Source organism: Pezoporus occidentalis, unplaced genomic scaffold (genome assembly GCF_034315485.1).
Source record: "Pezoporus occidentalis ecotype Australia unplaced genomic scaffold, CSIRO_AGI_Poc_V1 ctg58, whole genome shotgun sequence".
Taxonomy (NCBI): Eukaryota; Metazoa; Chordata; class Aves; order Psittaciformes; family Psittacidae; genus Pezoporus; species Pezoporus occidentalis.
In genome coordinates, this window is record NW_026915921.1 from 355,305 (window position 1) to 376,558 (window position 21,254).

General features: G+C 42.3%; 1 long non-coding RNA gene across 1 annotated transcript; it reads right to left on the reverse strand.

Moving 5' to 3' along the window:
* Nucleotides 1-8,192: 8,192 nt before the first annotated feature.
* LOC134174130 (uncharacterized) lies at nucleotides 8,193-18,626 on the reverse strand. The gene is made up of 2 exons (XR_009968514.1): nucleotides 18,062-18,626; nucleotides 8,193-8,565 (listed from the first exon to the last, which is right to left on the reverse strand). It is a non-coding gene; the product is annotated as an uncharacterized LOC134174130 (long non-coding RNA).
* Nucleotides 18,627-21,254: the final 2,628 nt, after the last annotated feature.

The window sequence follows — 21,254 nt, forward strand, 5'->3', positions numbered from 1 at the left end:
GTGGATTTCAGACCCTACAGATAGATAGTTTTTCTCTGCCTACCCACTCTGCAAAGAGGCTTTGACCATTTTCTATTCCTTAAAGTGATACAGAAAGCCTGGAAACATTGTGGATTAAGGAAGGTCTTCTTCAGGTGAGGAGTTGGGGAAAGGTCCAAAAGTGATTTTTCATTAAAATTTCTTTTTTGCTGTTTTTGAAAAGATGTCCTTCCAAAATTCTAAAAAAAAAAAAAAAAAAGTTAAAAACTAAAACCTCACAAATTTCCCCAAATAAACTGTCAGAATAAACATTGTTGCTTACTTGGAAAGAAAAACATCCATAGAACCATAGAATAGTTAGGGTTGGAAAGGACCTTAAGATCATCCAGTTCCAAACCCCGTGCCGTGGGCAGGGACACCTCACACTAAACCATCAAACCCAAGGCTCTGTTCAACCTGGCCTTGAACACTACCAGGGATGAAGCATTCACAACTTCCTTGGGCAGCCCATTCCAGTGCCTCACCACCCTCACAGTAAAGAACTTCCTCCTTATATCCAATCTAAACTTCCTCTGTTTAAGGTTTAACCCATTAACCCTTGTGCTATCACTACAGTTCCTGCTGAAGAGTTCCTCCCCAGCATCCTTATAGGCCCCCTTCAGATACTGGAAGGTTGCTATGAGGTCTCCACGCAGCCTTCTCTTCTCCAGGCTGAACAGCCCCAACTTTCTCAGCCTGTCTTCATACAGTTAAACAAGAATTTGTTAATGTCCCACTTCCATGGCTGTGATATCAGCTAAAAACTAAAGTTTTCATTGCTGTCTGAGGACTCTCTCTCATTACTATCCTCTTGTCCCAAACTGTGAGAAAATGCACATGTAAATAACCTTTTCCAGATAGTTTTTCCTACCTGAGACAATTGAACAGCATCCGTCAATAGAGATCAATACCTTCCTCTAGACAAAGTCTTTTGAAAGGCAGAAGGGTTTTATTTGCACTTTACACAGGAAGACAGGAGTCTCTAAAACTAAATAAAAGGACCATTTTATAAAATGCTATGTCTGGTGGAGATCTTGGCCTGAGATGTCCTTATTTCTCATCAATCCCACCCATTCCTGCCCATGTGCTGCCATTAGCTGTTGCTCCTGATGTGCCAGGACAGAAGCTGTGGACAGATGCTGCAGACCCTTGAAATAGGGTTAAAAACATCCATTCAATAAAAAAAGCTGCAGGCAGATGTTTTACCCCAGTGCTTTGGTCCTATCATGAAGTGGGGTAGTGACTGTTGAGGCAGGAGCAGAGGCCAATGTCTGAGGTGTGGGAAGTGATGGGAACTTCTCATTCTGCCTTTTCCCACCCTTGGGGCCCATCTCAGGTCACGCAGGACGGAGATTTGAGTAAAATTCCCCTAATCCCAGGCAAAAGCCTTAGTGTTGTTGGACTGAAGTCACCTGGAGAGTTTTGAAAGCAGGATGGATCCTATCTCTGAGATGATCAGTTATTTCAGTGTTGAAAAGGGGAATTTCTATTCACCTAAAGAACAGAAAAGCAAACAAATATTTCTGGGTTTATGGCCTCTTTGCAGAAAAACACACCATATGGTGTGCAGAAGATATCGCTCCCCATACAAACCTGTTTTCTGTGTCCTTCCACCCCTTAGGGACTTTCTTCTTGGACTTGCACCACAGATCACTAGATTGGTCCAATTGCTAGCTTGGCCCAAGGGCAGACTCTGCAGACCATCATCCAGATCGGTCCTCACGCTGCTGCCCTTCCATGGCAGACAAAAGCCACAGCTCATAGATGTCTGTGGCTCTGATCCAGCTGCCACCTCCTGCAGAAGCCTCCCAAGGGGCTAATAACAAATTGCTCCTCATCAGCTGTTGCAGGGCTCCTGACAACAGTTAATCAGTTTGGACTGAAAACTTTCTATCTGTTGGCTTTTCCCCATAGGGGCTGACAAATTAGAGGTCAGCGCGTTTATGGCCTGGGTATGATGGAAGGGAGCTTCCTTTTAAACTGAGGGTGCTCCACAGCAGCATGCCAGTGTCTTTTCTGGAGGCCACTTCTGCTGACCAGCCTCTCTGGGCTGTCTCTTCATGCTCTTTGCTTCTGTGTGTTTTTAACTCTGTGATAAGTCTTCTTGGTGCAAACGTGACCAAGATGAGGTGCAGCATCCTCTTTGTTGTAAGAAACAGTTCCTGCTGGGATGAGTGGACAGACTTCTTTAACAACAAAAGTTAATGGTCATACAGATAGGTCATGAGGGAAACAGAGCAAGTCCTTTGCCAAAATTCAGGGTGGAAATTGTCAACAGGAGGGGTAAGAGAGTACTGAGTAGCATTATGGCACCAGATTGGTTATTTCTCCCTAATTTGAGACAAACAAAGATTGCAATATTTGGAATTAAATGTTATGTAGTTCAGCAGTGCATGACCTTTTGAGTTTCTGAAAAACAAGTACAGATTAGAAAGTAACTAGAAAAATACCTAGAATGTTTATCCTACGTAAACTTCTAGAGATTTTAGTATTAATGGTTGGTATAAGCATTTCCAGCAACTGATTTTTGGGAAGTACAATTCTCAGAACAATCCCATTCATTATTTCAGCCCACTTCACTTGAAGCTCTGATTTCCAAATGAAAATTGAGGGAGGGAAAACACATTAAAAGCAAAAATAAATATGAGGATTCCAACAACCGATTTTCATTTGAGCATCTTATATTGATTTTCATCCTTTATAATTACGCAAAACAGAGTGCATCTTTTCTTAATTCACAGAATCATAAAATCGCTTAGTTTGGAAAAGACCATTAAAATCATTGAGTCCAACCACTAACTTAACACTGCCAAGTCTACCACTAAATCATGTCACTCAAGTGCCACATCTACGTGTCTTTCAAATACCTCCAGGGTGGTGACTCCACCACTCCCCTGGCCAGCCTGGTCCAATGCTTGACAACCCTTTCAGTGAATAAATTGTTCCTAAAACCCAATCTAAACCTCCCCTGATGCAGCTTGAGGCAGTTTCCTCTTGTCCTATTGCTTGTTACTCGGGAGAAGAGACCGGCCCCACCTCACTACAACCTCCTTTCAGGCAGTTGCAGAGAGCGATAAGGTCCTCGCTGAGAATTCTCCTCTCCAGACTACACACCCCCAGTTCTCTCAGCCATTCCTCATCACATTTGTACTACAGACCCTTCACCAGCTCCATTGCCCTTCTCTGGTGCTGCTCCAGCACCTCGATGTCTCTCTTGTAGTGAGGGGCCCAGAACTGAACACAGGATTTGAGGTGCAGCCTCACCAGTGCCCAGTACAGGGGGATGATCACTGCCTTGCCACGCTATTGCTTATACAGGCCTGATGCTATTGGCCTTCCTGGCTGCCTGGGCACAAGCTGCTCATGTTCAGCAGCATCAATCAGCATCCCCACGTCCTTTTCCACTAGGCAGCTTTTTCCATAAGCTTCCCTGGCACTGAGGTCAGACTGACAGGTCTGTAGTTGCCCATATCCTCCTTCTGGCCCTTCTTGTAGGTGAGTATCACATTTCCTAACCTCCAGGGCACAGGGTTACTTAACCTCAGTGAAACCTCCATGCTAAATGAACCATCATCCTCGTTATTACTTGGTTCCACTTGTAGACCCTCATACCATTTATGTGAGGGCACCTGAGAAGATGGGGCAATCACACAGGAGATGCCTGCTGCACCTGGCAGGAACTCATCACCATTTCTCCCTACCCCTCAAGTCAGTAGTCATTTGGTGTACAGCTTAGAGAGGCCATGGCTTTCTGCCAGGTGGATACCACTGCTCCCTGCTCTCGCTGGCAGTGCTTCAACAACCTTCCTGCAAGCCCTTCTGCAAAACTGCCGCTCAAACTACCCATTAAATGGGTAATGACTGGTTTGGTAGCCAGCAGAGAATGCCTTCAGAGAAAAGATAGTATTTGAAAGCAGAGGTTACAGGCAGAACCCTCTCAAACAGATCTCTGTGCCAGAGGCTTTGTTTTGATACTAGAAACATTTCCACTACAGCAGCCTCTGATGGCAGTCATGTGTGGGATTAGGAACTGACTCCATTCAAATAACAGACAGCTGTTTGGAGTGAAAACTCGTCTCTGTCAATTTGCACTCAAAGAAGGCAAAGGCAAAAGGAAGAAAAAAAAAAAAGACCCTGGGCCTGGGAATCATTGTAGCTTAATCCCTCCTTTGGCAGGAGATAAAACTAGGGCTTTCCAATGCTCTATAATTTCTTGCATTGACCTGGAAAGAGATTTCTCTATTCACTGGGCTGTAAACCTCCTTTTTTATATTTACTACATGATGTACAAGTACTGAATCTCCAACAGAGAAAACATGCCATGTAGGGCTAGGATCCTGGGAAGAAACTTAGTCCCAGGTTAAATAACTTAGTTCAGCAAGGACACACAGTAGCTGCTAAAACCACTTATGTATGGATTGTTCTTTTAACTTCCAGGGGCAGGTTTTCTCATTCTCTGCAGGACTGGCTGAGATTTCCAGAAATGGCTAATAGTGTACAGTGGTCTGGTCTTTTGATGCCAGATTTCAAACCTTAGAGAAGGGCCTGATTTTTGAGACCATTTGCACAACTTTAACAAGAAGTCAGGTATCTCTGCGCATCCCAAGTCCCTGGTGCTTCCAGTCATTCCTCCTCTCTGATTTCCAGAAAACACAGAGGTAGAAAAGCAGAGCAGAACCTCTGCCATGCTCTGCCGAGTGCATCTGTAGACACAGCTGAGGGATGAGGTGCCCTGCTCCCATACAACACACAGGGACTTTCAGTTACCTTGGTGCTTCCTGACAGTGCTATAAACAGGCTCTTGCAAAATCTGTTTCTTTTGTTTTTCACAGGAAAAACTGGCTGTGCCAAAGGACATCACAGCAGAACAAATGGAAAGCTGAACTCAGGATTCAGCACTGAGTGTACCTGTAGTCATTCCTTTTCCCTAGTCCTCTCTGCAGAAGTACGTTTGAAAAACCAAGAGAGTAGTATTTGATCCATTAGAAAATCAGTTTTATCATGAAATGAAAAAAATCTCCTCTGGGGCTATTTGATAAGCTTCGATGGAGGTCCTTCAGCGACCTGAGTGTCATCTCAACTTTAAAGTTTTGCACAATGATATAAAAAGGAAAGGAAAAGTTCTGGCTGTGCCCAAAGGTGCTATTTTGATGTTTTGAAATTAAATTTGCTTTGGCTTCTCTTTGGGATGTAAATCTGGGTTTGAGTTTTCTCTTTCTTGTGCCACATGCTTTGTTATCAAGCTGGCCGACGCACTTCTGTTGGAGAAGTGCTGGAGCTGGTGGGTGTTACACAAGGCCCTCCAAACCCTTCACTTGCAGCCAGACCCTGTAGAAACACTCAATATCTAACAGGAAAAAAACATCCATTTCCTTGAAATGAACCATTTGGAACTGCCCAAGAAAATATATTTCTCTTTTTATTTCTCTATCTATCCATCTATTTATTTATTTGAATAAATCTGCTGGGGGGTGGCATTTCCTTTATGGAAGATTTAAGAGAAGGCAAGATTTCATACCCATGTGAAATGAAGCCAGTTCCTGAAACCCTGAAACTCTGTGAAATAGCAATTCTACCCCTGGGGGCCACAGAAGCCCATGTGGAGGGTATACCAACTGCCAGGCTATGGCCAGGAGAAACATCCTCTGTCAACAAGATTCAAAGAGAAAGAGTGTGAAGGAAGGGGATGGAGAAGCGATTTTGCATAGCGCTTTCCCTGCTTTGTTTGGATTGGAAGGCTCTTTCCCTGTGTCCCAGCAGACGGCCCTGGGATCACTTGGAAATTGTGCCCAGTTTATTCTTGTATAGAGCCGAAGCAGGGCTGTTTGCTATGGCTGGTGCCAGCGTGCTCGGCAACCTACAGGAAGGAAGGTCATGTTCTTCAAAAATAGCCAAACACCCCCTTGAGCTTGGGAGTGAGGAGACATGGATCCTATCCCAAGCCCTGTGCTCATTCTGGGTGGCCTTGGACAAGTCACATTGCTGACTGTTAGCTCTGCCTGAAAAAGCAGGATGAGGCACAGCAGAGGGGTATCACTCCCTGCTCGCAGCGATAGCAGAAGGAGCACTGCACACCAGGAGCTGCTGGTAAAACCCCTAACGGATGAAATGGGTTTTGTAGCTTTGCTTCAGCTGCCTGCTGCTGCACTGACATCAGTATCTTGGGGTATCTCTGCACTGCCCTTGGAGCGAGGTCCCGAGAGGATGGTGTATCCTGCCTGGGTGTGATTGGGAAGCTGCCACACAGCCAAGCTATAGCCTCCAGTCAGTCCTGGGATTAGTTTTGTGCTCCAAAGGCAGGAGCTTGATGTGGTATAATGGCACAAAGATTGAGGATTTCTGTTGCCCCATCTGAATTTTCCAGTACCTGCTGCAACAGATTGCATGCTGTATCATCTAGATTGCTCACACTGACAAATAAAATTACTGATCATCTGGCTGAGGTTAAAGCCTATGGCAAGATGCTCTTGTTCGTTACTTCTGGATGGCAGCTGCTATCACAAAAATGGCAGTTGGAGGAGTTCCAGGCTCATTTAAGGACCTCAACAGTAATGCTAACATTTTCTGTGTTGATGTTAACCCTGTAACCCTGCATGATCAAATTGTCCAGCCCCTCAGTGTTATCCAAAGCAAAGCTCCTTTCACGAATTTCAGAATACAGTGATAGATTGAGATGAATCACTTCAGAGGTAAATTAACAATGACCAATCTTAAATCCTTCTAGTCTGGACTTTCCTACAAAACATGGAAGGTCCCTTTGCAGTGCACAACCCAGAATGAGAACATTGAAACCACTCCTTCCTTCCTTCCAACAAAGACTGAGAAGTTTTCTTCCAGTTATCCCTCTGCCATTAGAAACTTCCCTAACACCTTTACAGGCTTTGGCATGCCCAGTGTTTCCCTCACTTTGTAAATTCTCAGGTACTTCCCACACTTACGGAAGCAGTACCCACCTGTGAGAAGAGGCTTGTCAGAGCAGGTCTTTTCTTCTTTTGGGTCCTGAACAGTTCAAAACCTAGCTTGGTTTTCTGTTTCTTTCCAACAGTACAAGCAAGTCTAAGACAATATCTGACCTTTCTCGACCACCCTGCCTTTGCTCTGCCATCCAGGTCCAGGAGAGATTGCCTCCCCTGCAACAGAGGAGATACTTGTATCTCCATTCCTCTGGGAACTCACTGAATTTAGGGATTATTGGAAAGATGTCAATGCTATCACTTTTCTGAAGCAGAAGAGTGTCAGACTTGTTATACAGATAACACGACTCACAAGAGCAGCTGAATTCCTGTTTATGTTTTTTCCAACACAGAAGTTCCAGAGTTTTAGAGTCTTGATAAAGTCATTATGGTGCCAAAAGGGGAAACGTGTAGTTCTCATGGCTGCCAGCAAACATTAAAGATAACTGCATCCAAGAGAGTGGATGTTTCAGACAACATGACAACATGTTCGTACCCTTTACTTGCATGCAAAATGTGGCTATTTGCTCTTTGGAAAATGGGTCTTATTAAAAAATGATTTTTTTTTTTTTTTGAACTCTACCACCTTTAACATGAAATGTCAATATGAAATTAAAAAAAAATAGAAACAATTTATTTTAAATTAAACAGTTTTGTGGTATCATTCTGGGGGATATTACCATTTTAAAATACGTAGATATTTTTTATTCATGTGATCTTTCTCTCCCTTTACCACTGAAAAAAATAGAATGAGTGACTTTTTTTCTCCCCAAATCTTTCTTCTTTTAGTCTGTGATGTTTGAAATGGTCTTTATGTTGGAAAGTTATAGACAAAACATGTGTGACTTCCACTCTGTAAATTCTGTAATATCAAGGACAATTTGAATATTGACAACAACGTCATTTGTTATTTTGCCTTTTTGTAACTTTTTGCTGAGGTAAAGGAAGTTTTAAGAAAAATGATCAACATTAATCAATGCATCCACTGCTGCATCAGGGCAGAGGCAGAGGCGGGTGATGTGACTTGGGGCTTTCTCTCTTCTGTACTTGTGCCAGGTCCTTTACATTGTTTTACTTGCTAAATGCTGGCTCTGGATGATTTGTGTCTGCAAGAAATTATCCCATCAACATTTAATTTTGAGAGGAAGTCTAGTCCAGCCAGAGGAGAAGTCAAGCCCACCCTTGGTATATGTTGGCTGTATAAGTTGAACTGAGAGGATGTTGTCTTCAAAGAGCTGTTTATTTACAGGGAACTTTACTAATTCATATAGTGGAGATCAAAACCTCTCTGCAGACTCTTCAAAACCACGAGACACAACTGAACTTGCCCTTGCGTTAGATTTCGGAACATTATTTTGGAACAACATGAAGGGGCAACGCTTTCGCAATACTTTCATTCCCCGTGATACTAGCAGCCACAGAGTCCTCAGTACTATAAGAGTAGATAGCATGAAGATGTGTACATAGTCTTGAGTTACAAGTACAAGGAATCATGCATCCACAAGGAAGAGATGGCTCATAAGGTTAACTCCTCACTCAAGTCTGTTTTTGGAAATAATCTCCCATGGTTCACGCTCAATTAGCTCTTCCAGATCTGGAACTGAAAACACAGAACAACACAGTTTTGCATGTAACGAAGCTGTCGGTATATATGCATCTTAATCAGCATGCCCTTGTGAGATATCATAATCCGCAGAGGATGATGTCAACAGATGTAAAGCCACCATCTTGGTCTGCAGATCTTCACCAGGTGTCTGCTGCCTTTGTCTTGTGCTCAAGTTCAGGCTTGAAGCTATGATTTAATGGTGGACTTGGCTGTGTAAGGTTTACAGTTGGACTCAATGACCTTAAGGGTCTTTTCCAGCCTAAATTATTCTATGCTTCTAGGGCTCAGTGACTACAGCCATTGTCACCATGTTGCTTTTTTACTATGAACTCGACTGTTAGGCAGCCTGTACCTTCAGCTAAGGCATCAGATTACCCTTGAGTTATCTTACAGAATCATAGAATAGTTAGGGCTGGAAAGGATCTTAAGATCATCTAGTTCCAATGCCCCAGCCATGGGCAGGGACACCTCACACTAAACCATGTCACCCAAGGCTCTGTTCAACCTGGTCTTGAACACTGCCAGGGATGAAGCATTCACAGCTTCCCTGGGCAACCCATTCCAGTGCCTCACCACCCTCACAGTAAAGAGCTTCCTCCTTATATCCAATCTAAACTTCCCCTGTTTCAGTTTTAACCCATTAATCCTTGTGTTATCACTACAGTTCCTGCTGAAGAGTCCCTCCCCAGCATCCTTATAGGACCCCTTCAGATACTGGAAGGCTGCTATGAGGTCACCACACAGCTTTCTCTTCTCCAGGCTCTTGGTTATTTCTGGCATATTCCTCTCCCCTGCATTTGGGTCACACATACAGGGGCTTGGCCATACAAATTGCTGGAGTTGCTTTGACATCTCATAATCTTAACATCACTGCAACACACCGGTAATGTTCCCTTGACTGCATTTAGCCCTTAAACTAGGTAGGACCAGCGTAAAGAGCAGAGAATTCTTCAAGCAGGTAACACCAGATCTTCCCCTAGCATGAGAGAACACTGCTCCTCTCTGGGGTTGTCAGTTGGAATAGGATTCTTTTGAGGTGTTCTTACTTCATGCATTATACACTCAAATCATATAAATGAGGACTTTCCAGCAGCCTTCCATAAAGAGTTTTCCTCTTACAGTGCTGTTGGTTTCTGCAGGATTATACATGATAACTGATGTTGCACCAGGGGTGGTGTTTGTTGACGTAAATGCTGTTATCTCCATGTTTCAGTTTCCACATGGCCAAAACCAAGGGTAGCAACACTTTCCAGACCTGTGAGTTCCTTTGAACCCTACTGCCAAGAAGAGCTAGGTTATAGTAGGTGGCATGATTAAAATGAGCATTGTTGCTCAAACACATCCCTGGGGTAAGACAAAATAAAACAAACCCCAATAAATTCATTTCTTGCATTGGAGAAAAGCCATGTTGTGGCACCCCTAAGATCACCTGATTGCTAAGCAGTTGTCATTTGCATACTTTCTAATGGAGAGACAGCTGGGACAGGGGAGTGGTTGCTAACCCATGGATCAGTGGGGCATCAGCATCAGTGGCACTGCCTCATGGACAGGGCAATGTTGATTTACACTCGTAGAATCATAGAATGGTTTGGGTTGGAAAGGACCTTAAGATCATCCAGCTCCAACCCCTCTGCTGTGAGCAGGGATGCTTCACACTAGACCATGTCACCCAAGGCTCTGTACAACCTGGCCTTCAATGTTGGCCTTTACCACTTCTTTGGAACTGTGCTTAGAAAGTCAGAAGATGCACGGAGATACCTTTTTGGTGCTCATCATCAGACATGAAAAGTAGACCCAAATTCATGTTCAGCTCCCAGTGACCACAGTATGTTTTGTGAGGCTAAATTAAGTGTATGGCAGGAACCAGCAGGACCAAAGTCCCTTTGAGCACATCACCAGGATGCCTCCCTGTCTTGTACACCCTTGCTCACTGAGATACTCCATCCTGTCAGGAGACATGCTGAAAGATGTAGACAAGCATAGAAGTTTCAAAGTTCTAAAACCGTGTGATATGAGCCCCTCACTATTGGCTGGAATGTGAAAAGAGCCTGGTGACTTACTTATTTCTCTCTTACATGTATCTATGGACTTACTGTTTTTCTTTCAAAGATTCAGTATATGGCTGCTATAATGAAATACAGCATGTATTTATTTTTCTTTCATCATCTTTCTTTTCCATTTAACTAGTACATTGAGAATCAGAGGGAAGAGCTAAACAAAAATAAACTAAAACCAAAGTGAAATTTGTTTTATTCCTATCAACAATCTGATACAATCTCGGATTTGAGAAGCCAAGCAAATCTCAGTTCATTTACCCATTTAGTTAATAATTAGAGTTCCTAAATAATAAGACATTCTGTAGCTTGAAGTCCTCATTCTGAGTATATATTTATGTTAGCAGCTAAGTATACTTTTCATGGGCGATTAAGATATTATTAATTCCCAGCTATTCACAGGCATCTCAGGAGGGAATGGGGAAAGGAGGAATTGTAAAGTCATAGGGATAATAACAGCCAAAGACCCTTTCCTCTTCTTGTGATATTGATTTTCAGAATATAAACAGAGGCACGGAATGCTGGCACTTGGTAATATACCTATTTTAAATGCGAGTTGTTGAGTAAATAGACCTCTGTGGGGATATGTTTGTTAGAAAAGTCCTTTGGGATTAGAGAATATTAGCCCGGCATTCATCCTGAGACCTGTTTTGTGAGGCATCTTTGTTACTTTGTCAGCTTTCTAAAGCCCTTTATGATAGGTCTCAGCCTTGGTGATATTTATTCAAGTAAACCTAAGAATAAGAGTTGAGATGCAGCTGTTCCAACACTGTGAACCCCTTTGGGTCTCTGTGTTTCGGCTCAATCCTGAAGTGCAGGACATCTCAGAGAAGGCTAACAAAGTATTCACAGTCAGGCCTTTAGTTTGCCACTTAGCCGTTTTCCACACTCAATACCTTTTACTAATTTAATTGTGGCCCTGCATCATTTTGCTCAGACACAAGAACTGGTGAGTTATTTACTTTCCACCAGTTCTCACATAAGGCCCTGATTTTGTAAAGGATTACTCCTAATTCTTGCTCACAGCCCTCTATTCTGCCCTTCCTCCAAGGAGCAGGGTGTTTATACTTTGGTATTTGCCAGCCAAAGAAAATAAAGTCATTCTCTGCCAAACAGGGCATCCTCTAGCTCCTTGTCTCTCTACTTTGTCACTTGGAAGAGCATTCCTAGGGTAGACTGATCTTCCCCCCCTTACTATCGAATCTGGTTATTGTAGCCGTATTTATTAACAATAGTTAATAAAAGACAACTCTGGGTTTTAGCTGTGGCTTCCATTAAGTGTAGGATTTTGCCAACTAACCTGAGTCAAAATTTACTGGTTTCATCCTGCATCAGCTAATTCAGACATGATGTAAAATCCTAAAGTGAATGTGGTCATCTGCTAACTCAGCTGTTTGTCACCAAACAGATTCTTTTTCTCAGCTTGAGTATTTTATCAGACCATTGGCATATGGAAGAAGTTGACTTTTATTTGTCCTTTGGATGTGCTTATGGTGTCCAATGTGGTGAAAACCAAAATCTGTTATTAGAATCTTCAGTAGGCCTAACTGGATGACAGCAGTATTGTACCTACTCTTTTATATATTTCACACGTTAGATAAATAAAAAGGCAAAAATACAACATTTTCATAACAAAGATCATTATCTGAACTTTACTACTATGCTATGTCACACAGTGTCTGAAAATCAAAGGAGAGCAACAGACATGGGCATCCAGAGCAACCTTGGAGGGGAAAATCAGAAAACAAGGACTCCTGTAACAACACGTGTTGCAATCACACACATTGTTCCTGTGCATCTGTCTCCCTATCTTACAGATGAAGCAAAAAGGAACCTTAAAATCTGCCAGAGCCTCCTTTTTTCAAGGATAGAAGTCTACTGAGGCTACAAATACCATTTTAGTGAGTGCTGTGGTCACGGTGAAATCCCATGTATAATGCACAAGACTAGGTAGACACTGATGATGAAATAAACAAGGCAGCCATGACTCTTAATTTCTGGGACTTGGTGTGAGGTTGACTTAATGTTCCAAGACCGTAACAAGTAGTAGGCATCATAAAAGACTGTATCCCCATTTGGAAAATATTTAGGACATGTGAAAAATAAAAGCTTAAGCCTGAGCAAATGATACTGAACTGGGGGCAAGTGGGCAGCTTCAGACGGTAATTTATTTAATCCTAAAAAAGGGATGTAAAATATGTTAGATTAAATCAAAATCAGATATCTAACTTTAAGCGTCTAGGGCTACACAAGAGGGATCTCAGCTTAAGCATCTAAATAAAACCTCTGTTTTTCCTGCTCCCCACTCGCCTAACAGGAGGCTCATGATTTCCCATGTATACATCTTATAGGTATGTTCAGTAAATGAGTACTTGGAAAGCATTTTGAACTCCGTGTGCAGAAGAAACTACCTTCCCCAGGCGTTACCATGAACATCCAGTCTCCCACTCTGTATTTGGAGAGCGTGGTTTTTCATTTCGATAGCAAACCCACAGCTGCAGCGCTGTTTGTTTCTACAGGTGGATTTGAAGTAGATGCCATCTTAATCACTGAACCTGACCGTGAGAAATCATGGACCCCTATTCCAAAGGCAAGATCTTCCACAAACACAGGGCTTGCTCCGAGAAGGAGCTGCTCTGAGCAGAACACAGACGGATTGTAAGAACAGACAGAAACCCACTGTTAGTGAAGCTAAAGAGAAAAACCTGGGCAGAATCCAGAACTTAACTCAGGTAAATAAAAAGGTACATTTCTGTGAAAAGCTTCATGAATAAGTAAAGAATCTTTAAATAAACCCTTTCTGGAGGTTACAGCGCACAGTATTCTCTTCCAGGAATGATACTGTAAGACACAAGCACTACAACTTTGGTATTTTCTCATTAACTGAACAGAAAAAATAGAGTTGCAACCCAAACCAGTTGGAGTTGGAACGGCTGTTTACAGTCTATTCTGCTCTGAGTGTGTAGCAAGCATACACTCAGATTCATTGCTCTAACCCAAGTTTCCCAAAAAATCAGGTATCGATTCCCAGCTGGTTCTTTCAACACCCTTTGTAGGTATGGCAAGAAGCAGAAGGTGATCTGCCGTGTGAGGGAGCCCTTGGCAACACAGTGAGCCCAGCACCAGCTTCTCACTGAAACTTCAGGAATTCCAGTCAGACTGCACCCTCCCCAGCTCTGGGCCAAGGCTCTGCTCCCTCATTCAAGAAAAACATATGTAAGTAGTTGTTCAACATGAGTACATGCCCGAAATTCAGTGGAAATTAGGTGGATGAGGAAGTGTGTCGCTTAAATGCATCGTCCATGAATATGCAGGGCAGCGGAAGGTGGAAAAACAGCGGTTTAGATTCAGTTAGGTTAAAAAATTAATTTGGACTTGACCACAGTCACTTTCTGTGAATATTCAACAGCTGAATGATGTGAGCATGAAAGTTTTTGCACAGCAAAGGTTCAGCTAATTTATGAAAGCATATTTAGAAGTTTAAAATGTAGCTTGTGTTCAAAATTCATGTCACTTTCAGTGACCAGAGCTGTGTGTTGCTTCATCTATGTACAGGGCTGAGCACACTGGTAAGGCTGCCAGAAAGGAGGAACAATAATTCTTTCATGAGATCACCAAGTAAATATAAGTATCATATTCATGGACTATTCATATAGCAAAAAATAACAATAATTCAGGCTCAGATCATCTCTAATATAGCTACAGCACTGCACCTCCCAAACACTGCCTGTTAATTCTGGTCGCTCTGACTATTTCTGTGCAGAATTCTTTACTGGTGTCTCTGTAAAAGAGAGAATCTTCTCTTTATGGGTTAATAGAGAGGACTGATATATAAAAATAAAGCTAAACCTTAGACTCTAAATATGTATGCAGTAAATTATTAAATTCAACAACCTCAGCCTTCATATGACTTCCTGAAAGAGGTCTCTATAGACCTCAGAGGGCCAATTCTGTCTCAAGAGTATATCTCAAATGTTGATAAAGTCTTTTTCCTCATTGCCTAACTGGTTTTGATCCATGTAGAGGTGTTTGCACTAATATAGTAATGGTTGTACTTGATGATCTTAAAGGTCTTTTCCAACCTAGTTGATTCTATGTTTTTATTCTAGTAATACACTCAGAGTTTCTGTGGTTGATAAAGACAGTGGAGTGCAGAGGGTGGATCTGATATTGGAATATGCCTCTCTATCTCCCCTTTAATTACAGAGGGTCCATGAGGGGCAGCTGAACTCCTAAACACTCTACCAGGCACTTCATTAAGATATATAAAGCAATTTGGGACTTCTCTCACAAAGACATGAACTTCGTGTTCCAGAACAAGCCAAACTTCATTTTCTGCATGCATTTCCCCAGCTCCTGCCAAATCCAAAATGACTGACTTGCAGAGGGTAAGCCAGAGAACGCAATAGCACTCGAGGGTGCTCAGTGCTAAGCACATGCAAGAGCAAGCTTGGGTGGCACCAATGTAACTCAGAGTCTTTGTTCCTTTTTCCCAAGTTTCAGTATCCTACACACACTTCACACCACATGATGCAAAACACGAGGGATATGTTCTCATAAGCGACACAAGTGCAGCATTTTTGAGTGTTGCTTCACTTCTCAATAGCCCTTGGCAGGCGGTCATTGCAGAGCAGAGGGAGTCCAGGGCAGGGAATGTTCCTTTCTGACAATCCCTCCCATCCCACAGCTCCCCCAGCACATGATACTGCCATCCTCAAGTTCTCTCTGTTTGCTGGATTTGGGGCTTTCACCCTGCACCTGGCAGGATTTTTGAGGGTATTTCTGGAGACAGTTTCCCTGACCCATCCCTCATCTCCAAGGATGGGAAGATAGCACTTTGCCAGTAAGTTTTCCTCAGGGCTGTGGTTGCTGCCAGTCAGCTTCTGGCTCCTGAGAAGGACCTTTGCCAAGGAAGATTTCCAAATACAACCTATAAAACTTAACACCACTCACTCTCACACTGCTTATCTCAGTTGTCTGCCTGTGTTTTCTAGAATACTGCATCTTCTTGATCCCTTTTCCTAGGACTGAGGCTTTCTGTTCCGAACAGAGTGCATGTAATAACCGTTTCCTGGATAAGGCTGGGTGACTTTGATATCATCCCGCTGTAACTTTAACAAAGTCAAGTCAGACAAGGCACCAAGTTTAGGCTTGGCTCTTTGAAATGCAGAAGCAAAACTTGCTTTCATAAACACTTAATAAGATTTTCTCCCTTTCTCCCTTTTATTTCTTTTTTAGCCAAACCTTTATAACACGTAGGTCAGGTCAATCCTGGGCTGAATTTCGAAGACAGCAAAACTCCACTCCCAAAATTGAACCTAGAAATGAACAGGCAGATGCCCCAGAGAGATGCCCAAGGTTGCAATACCTGTCAGGAAGGAAGCTGTGGGTACAATGTTCCCAAGAAAAATATTAAATAATTAGACATGGATAATACCGTGGCATGTCCACAGAGATATTATATTGCAGAGCTCTATAATAGAAAATATATAAACAAAATATGTGATATATATATGTACATCATAATTCAAAAGTAAATCCTTATGGGTTTAGAAAATTCTTGCTACATTCAATCCTCTGTCACCACATTCTTTTCCCATAGAGATGCTGCAAGAAACGACTTGAAGTGAGACTTTATGTACAAGGGTCTGCTATGCAGCGCACTTATACCCTGCTGCAAACTTCCTCACCAAGGTGAATCTCTTGCCATCTGTGTTTGTACTCAGAAAGTAGTAAGTTAGTTCTCTTTTAAGTGGTATATATATATATGTGTATATATATATGTGTATATATATAATGCACAGTCGCCCTACATCCAGCCAGTTCTCAATATCCAGAAGCGTTTATGTCTCTGCAAGTGATCCAGTTAGTTGGAGCTGGCTAAAAGTGCAATTCATTGAGCTGCACTGTCCTCTGTGCTTGCAACTGTGTGAACACATTGCCAGAAGCATTTCACGTCTGCACCTTATTTCAGGAGCTTTCAGTGCACATTTTCACTTGCACTGTACCCAGTTTTTATTAAAGCTTCTCTGGTTGGAGCTGAACCCATTTAACTTGATCAGGTCAGATCAATAAATTATAAGGCTGTTTCTGACAGCTCAGAAGAATGCATGTGGGAAATGTTCCTTTTTGAAGCAATCATTAGGAAGTATCCCAGACACACAGATGGAAAGCATGTGTCCATTGAAATTAAAAGGAGCTAGGGCTACGTACTCAGAACAAAACACTCAGCCCTTTAGTAGTGAAAGGCTGTTAAAAGAGTTTGGTGATGACACTCATGCAAGCTAATATCTCCATTGATGATATACACTTATTTCAAACTAATGAAATTGGGTGCTTTTATTGCTTTACTGTTTCTTGAATTCAATAACACACGAAGGAAAAATTAAATGACCTTTTTTGCCATGGTGGAGTCTCTGTTTTCAATTGGTATCTCCTTTCATTCATTTTCTTAGTGTTTAAATGCTGTTCTACCCCCCTACATTGGCAAAGTTTGGAAAAATATACAGCCTTTAGGAAAAGGGTTTCTGGTTTCCAGTCAGATCTTAATGAACCCAGTAAAAAGCCACCTTATGGAAAGATTCAGGGAATCTCTTAAGCACGGTCATATGTTCGTCCTTATTCAGAAAACCTTTTAAGCATGTGCTTAGCTCCACCTAATTGGGAATTAAGCACATGCTAAAATTCTTTCCTGAAAGAAGTGCCCTTTAGTCCACCACCTACCTGCAGACGATTGGTGTCTTCATCACTCAGCTATGTAGAAGCAACTTTTGCTGTTGCAGATGCCAAACTGCTAGATGAGCAACGGTGGAGGGCCTGTCTATCTAGGTTTTTAAATTAAAACTGTGAATATCAGGGGACTGCAGGTTTACTACTAAAACCACAGGTCAACTTAACACCAGCATAAGGAAAAACAAATAAGTATTTCCTTACAATATTGAGGGGGAAGTAGGTATGGGATAACTGATGTTTTTCTCATTTGCCATCTTTGATGCACTTAAATGTGAGTGCTCCTGAAAACAACCATTCTCCCATTTAGTGTTTGCCATAGCTATGGAATTCTGATCTATCATTATAATGGGACAAATATTTCCCATGTCCCATGCAGGGACACCCGAGGAAGTGTGCAGACCATTGTTATTCTGCATCCTCAGTTGGCTGAGGAGCTAACAATATTTAGGAGCCCAGGAGATGGTAAATGGTTCAAAATAGGTTGAGCAGCCACACCTTGCTCCCTTTTACCTTTATTTTCAAAGCTACCTGCCTCTTTTCACTGCCTGCAGTGCCTCAGATTGGTGCTTTGGGCCACTCTTGCACCCAAAGGGTCAAATCTGAAATGGCCCTTTCCTGGACATCCATGCTTATGAACCCAGCTATAGGGGAGGTGTTGAGTTTCCCCAGCCAGCCAAGGCCTGGGTATTTTTCCCCACCTGCACACCTCAGGGGAACAGTAAATCCATCATTAGTGCCATTGTGCATATTTCAGCAATAAAGTACTTAATGCACTGCAGCAGAAATGTGAATCTAATGGCATTAAAATCAGTTTGTTGCAGAAGGAGCTGGCAGCCTGCCCTGCTCACTGGAACAACCAATTGACATCAGTTGTACTTGCAAATGAACGAGTCCCTCCGCCAAGTGCTCCCAGAAGCCTGAGTATGAGGTGTAGTTGTGAAATGTCATGTGGGAAGGTTATCGATGAGTTTATCTTGGAAAAAAACACCAAAATACCAACATCTTGTAACCTTTGGCAATATTTTGGAAAACATTTTTCTTGCCCACTCAAAAGGTTTTTGGAGCCATTTTTCCAAAGCTGGAGGCCATCTTATTCGTGGCAGTTGGTGGTCTAGAGGGCTTACAATCTGCAGAGAGTAAGCACTAAGTTGTATAAAATAACAATGAATTAAATCCATATGGGATAGCAGGCAAATGTCACTTCTTGGATGCCTGTCGTAGGAATCTCCAAATTAGGCAGGACACTCCAGGTGACTGAGGTTAGCAAGTGTGCAATGAGAACAAAGATAAGGCATTGGTAAAATAAGCAGAATGAGCAATAATCTCAGAGCCAGACCACTTGTATTGACTGTTCACAGGGATAGGAATTAAATTGTCCTTCCCAATATCTGTGGCATTTCAGTTTGGAAAAATAATGGAGTGTGTCCTAGATCAAGAGCAGAATGTCCAAAAATACTGTTACTTGTGAGCCCCTAGTCTTCACTTCTCACACTGTGCATCTCTGGCTTCCTCTACTTCATGTTCTCCATGAGCAGAGCCTCACGTATTCCTTGGAATGTAAGAATCTGGCACCATTAAGGCTCTTACTTTTTCTGAGGTCAAAAGAAGGGGAGTTTGATTAGCACAGGCAAGCCTGAAAACCCATATCCAGTCCTTCATATGAGATGTGAGCTGTGCCTTCCACTCACTTCTTCTTTGTGGAAAGGAGACACTGAAGATCCTGAAAATAAATATCTTCTGCAAATGATGGGTTTAAAATGCTTTTTAAGGTTTAGATATGCAAATCTGTCACTAGGCAGCAACTGAGCTGCATTAATGCATAGTGTGTGCTTCCTAAGGCTGCTGCATATGACAGCTTAAATACAGTGGTTTAGGACTCTTGCTGAAGCTTAAACTGATGAGTTTTACCTCCCCTTCCCTGCAGGTTGACAGCATAGTCATTGCTGTCAGCTGTGCCTCAGCTGGCATGTTGTGAGCTGGGAGATGCAGCAGCTTCACTGATTATTACTACTGGACATAACTACTTGATAGGGGTTTTCACCAGTATCTTAGTCAGGATTCTCTGGACCCTGAATTTGGGGGACAGACACTGGCTCCTGGATATGAAAGAAGAAAGTACTTCAGAGAAAAGAAACTCTTTCAAGGCCCTTGCAAGCCCATCTTTGGGAATTTCAAGATCAGCATTCAAACTTTCCATGAGCTTCAAAGGGAACCTGCAAAAACATCTGTCAAAGATGCATGGCAGCTTAAACTCACAGCTCCAATAGACACCAATAGCCAAGGCTCTCCATCTGGCTCCTAGGAGATAGTCACCTTATCATCTCAGTCCCTCAAGGTCCTTCCCAATACCTCTTTTCTCTACAGGTGCCTTATACCTTTTCTTTCAGAAATGACTTATGATACATTCAGCAAAGCAAGTGTTGCCTATTTCTGTTTAGCTTTGAAGTCTGCTGCTTCTATTTCAGACTTGAGGGAGGTCTTGTGCACCCAAACACTTGTTTAATTTTTCCAGCTGTACCATATGGTCTAATAAAAATGAACACCTCATTGGGCTAATCTCACCCTGTTGTCCTGTAGATATTCACAGTGCTCTATCTGGCTGGATCAGAAAAACCTGCGCACCTGTAACAAGTAATACACTACCCAGAGCAGGTGTTAAAGATTGTGTCTCTGTGATTTATTACCAAGCTCATGCAGCAATCAAAAATTAATCCTTTAATGTATATATACAGTTTTCAAAACAAAGTGATTAAAGAGGTCCTTGACTGTTGAACCACATGGTGGGGAAGGGTGTTGGGAAGCCATCTAGTCTTTATCTGTTTGTCCAGTATCTGTTATAAGCAGGTCATTCTCCATAGGTTTGCCTGTCCTGCCCATGAAACCCTTTGGTGACAGGATACATGCAGCCTGCCCAAACAGCCCAGAGCAGTACAGCCTTGTCTTTTTCCTTTGAAAGACTGTTTTAACCTGAAAATATGTGTTGAGTCTTTATTGACCTAATTTGAAACTACAGCTTTCCACAACCACCGCTGCAGTTCTCAATGTGTTTGCACAACACTCATTTAATGTAGACCTTTACTCTTCTTTGTAAGTTAAGCAGTCCCTTTTCTTCCTTCTTTTTACTGGGAGAAAAAAGTCTTACCCATGAGGGACCTGAACCCACGATTGCACACTGGGAGATCAATATCTCATGCATGAGACCACTGGGACTGCTACACACAGTTTATGACTCAGATTAGTAAAATCTGTTAACATTCTCTCTATGCCAAACTCTCTTCTACAGAAGCTACATTCTTGGGCAAATATTCATGTTTAGTAGTGGAGGGAAATTCATGTCATCATCAGAGTGAGTCAGTTTGGTGCATCTTAGCAGAGGTGGCAGATCACTAGAATACACTCTATGGACGGGTTTAATGCTGACAGTATAAATAGGACACCGATACGGATATCATTCCTTTTAATGTTGCATAAGTGAGAGAAGGTGATCTGCACATTTCTACAATCAGGGAATGTTGTCCGTTTCCTGGTTCTGGAGCCAACTCTGCATTTAAATTCCAACCATATTGTTGCAGTTCATTAATTTTCATCGAGTGAAGCTGTTGCAGTGCCACACAGGGAAAATATGTAGCCCAGATGTGTTTGCTGTTATGAAATAGCTTTTTTTAGAAATAGCTGTAAAATAAAATAACAAAAACACTCCAAACAATCCATAGTCAGACTAAAATTAAATCCATCTCACTTTGGTTGGTTGCAGAGCTTTAGTGTTAAACTTGGGAACATTCCTGCCACCTATTTGCTACATAGTTAGAGTTCACTTGAAGTCTGGTGGAATTTCACTCTTATTCCAAGGGACGTCAGTTGCAATAAATGACTTTCTTGGACCAAAGAAAA